We start from the raw sequence: 3076 nt of genomic DNA, 5'->3' as shown, positions 1-3076 counted from the left end.
GCCCGTTGGACACTGGAGACCCGCAGTACACCCGTGGATATTTTGATTATCAAATACGCCGGGAGAAACTCAATACTCACACTATTATTATTGTTATTGTTAAGATCAATACGCTAATGTCTTCTAAGTTTAGAATAGCCTCTTCTTCCAAATTGTTTTGCTCTAGCTTTTAATTTGCTTACTTTTACGCTCTCTATTTATAATATTTTTTATAAGAAAAATGTAAAACTTTCTGTTTCTAGGCGATATACTCATATAAATGTAAACTCCTTTCACAGGCCCTGGCAGACCCTGCAGTACAAACCGGCCGCCGTGTCATCCTAAGCCCACAGGTGTCACCAGATGTGGATATGTAGGGGCATGTTTTCAACACACCACTCTCCTGCCTGTACATCAGTTTCTGAGACTCGAGCCGCTACTTCTCAATCAAGTAGCTCCTCAGTTTGCCTCACAAGTACCGAGTGCAGCCCACTTGCCAACAGCGCTCAACAGACTGGATGGTCACCCATTCAAATGCTAGCCCAGCCCTACAACGCTTAACTTCGGTGATCTGATGGGAACCGGTGTTACCACTGTGTTATGACCGTTGGCGCGATATACTCATACTGGTTGTAATTATGAAGATTTTCAGTATATGAACCATTTGATAAACTGTGAAAAAATTAATTATTAATGACTCTATGATATTTCCTTTCATTGCTCTTATATTTTCAAGGTTTATGCTAGTACACACTGCAAAACTAAAAAACAATGTGCTAGATTCTTTAAATAGTTATATTTCAGCTTCTCTGTATAATATTCCAGCTGGGAAATCTTTCATGCCTGCAAAATTAACACAATATGAAATAGACTATGTAAAATTTATGTGCATTTCCAGGGTCTCAAGAATTTGACAACCTGTAAAAATTGACTTTAGTCACCACAAAAGACAATAATGTTTAATTTCACTTAAGGAACATCTGAGAGTAGAGTTTCTTAAAGTATTCATAAATAGTACATTTAGGTTGCATAAATAACTTACATTCTCATTGGATAATTGATCTATGAATGTGAATACATCATCAGGATAACATACAGACGGAAAATATGAAAGTGTTAATTTTCTCATTCTTTTGTATGATACATTTGTATATAAAATTTTATTTTAATAAAGCATGTGCTCAGCTGCAGATTGAGTGGCCGGCATGAAAGTAGATCCCTCAAGGCCATGGCCGCTGCCTGACGTCAACAGGGGCTGCAGGCTGTGATTCGCCCACCTCTTGGATTTGCTGCCATGTAGGTACTGTTAGCGGTGCGGTAGGTCAGAGCAGCTGAAAGCTCAGTGTTAACATGCTACATCTAGTGTTCACGCCTAATATCAGTGTCTTACTATCTGAAGAAAGGTGCTTTGATGTGTGCAGGAGCAACGGCCTACTTGCAGTACTCCTCCAGTCAGTGTGCATAAAGGAGGGAAAGATATACGTAAACAATCGAAAATTATCATATCGAATGTACTCAAGTTTTTTACTGAACTGGCCGACAATGAAGAAGCGAGGAACAACTTAAATTTTCCGCAAATTCATAAACTTATTGCTAAAGCGTGTGGTGTCTCCAAGTCAACTGTAGGCCATATTAGGAAATCTGTGTCATTGGCAGAATATGCAGACATGAGTGAGTGTTTCGATTCTTCAAGAAAGGGATATGAACGTGAACGGAAATCAACCGACTTTGACGATTTTAACCAAGAGCTCGTGGGTAGAACTGTACTTGGATATTAAGACAGGGGGTAGTATTCAACGGCTAAAAAAATACAGGCTGACCTCCGTGAAAAAATTAATTACTCAGGCTCACAGACCTCCGTTCTTCGTATTCTCCGCTCCCTTGGATTACGATTCAACAAATTCTTTATGGAACGCAGAGACATTGCAGTGGCAAGAGCGAAGTTTTTGCGTACAATGCACTTCTTGCGTGCTGAAGACACCAGGCCTGTAGTGTACTTGGATGAAACTTGGGTTTCACAGAACCACACCAATAAGTGTATATGGCACGACTCCAAAGGAAACGGTGGTTTGAAGGGGCCTACTAGTAGAGGTGGCCGATTAATCATCACCCACGCTGGTTCATTAACCACAGGCTTCATACCAGAGGCCAAACTAGTTTTTCGTGGTGGGAAAAGTTCTTGCCAATCCGGTTACCATTCAGAAATGAATGGGGGAATTTTTAAGAATTAGTTTATTCGACTGTTGTCTGCACTGGAAGATAACGCCACCTACCACTCCATTCAGATAGAAAACCTGCCACATTCAAATTGGCTCAAGGCAGATATTATGCAGAACTTAAAGAGAAAGAATGTTTCATTTTCAGTCGATAAAGCGAAGGCTGAACTCCTGTCTAAGGAAGCAATCGTACGGGCCAAAAAGACTTACGGATTAGATCGACTGGCAAATGAAATGGGACACCAAGTGGTACGTCTACCACCGAATCACTGTCCATATAATCCCATTGAATTGATATGGGCCCAAATAAAGAGAGAAGTAGCGAAAAGAAATACTACTTTCAAACTTGCTGATGTCGAGAAGCTAACACACGAAGCTCTTGACAATGTTACTCAGCCGGACTGAGAGAGGTGCGTAAAACATGCAGAAGCATTGCAAGAAACTGATTTGAAACTGAGTTTAAAAGACACCATAGTGGAGTCTGTGATGATACGCCTGGCTGAAATAAGCAACAGTGAGTCTGAAGACACGGAATCAGAAGATCCTTCAGTTTAGGTAAGTGTCGTCTATGTAAAAAGCTGACTTGATTTAAATGTTTGTCTACTCATTTCAGTTATACAGGACATACTTTGAATGTTTTTCCATTTCAGCAGACATCTGATATTGGCTTCAAAATAACTACAATTACATTTGCGTAGCGTATATTGGCGATTTGAGTGATGGATGCAATGACGAAGGATATGTATTAGCAGCCACTAAAATATTTTCGGGAACTAAGGAATATTCTCAGTCATATTAAAGCGAGCTGTCCGAACAAAATTCTTGGCGACGACCTACAACGACTCACGCTGCTGCTGTGCACGGAATATCGCGGAAGTAAT

At 40.4% G+C, this 3076-nt stretch overlaps 1 pseudogene; it reads right to left on the bottom strand.

Moving 5' to 3' along the window:
- Positions 1-473: 473 nt before the first annotated feature.
- On the bottom strand, positions 474-591 carry LOC126250260 (5S ribosomal RNA; annotated as a pseudogene).
- Between the last annotated feature and the right edge of the window lie 2485 nt (positions 592-3076).

Source organism: Schistocerca nitens, chromosome 3, assembly GCF_023898315.1.
Source record: "Schistocerca nitens isolate TAMUIC-IGC-003100 chromosome 3, iqSchNite1.1, whole genome shotgun sequence".
NCBI lineage: Eukaryota > Metazoa > Arthropoda > Insecta > Orthoptera > Acrididae > Schistocerca > Schistocerca nitens.
The sequence above is the reverse complement of the archived record's forward strand: the minus strand, read 5'-3'. Positions and strand labels throughout refer to the sequence as shown.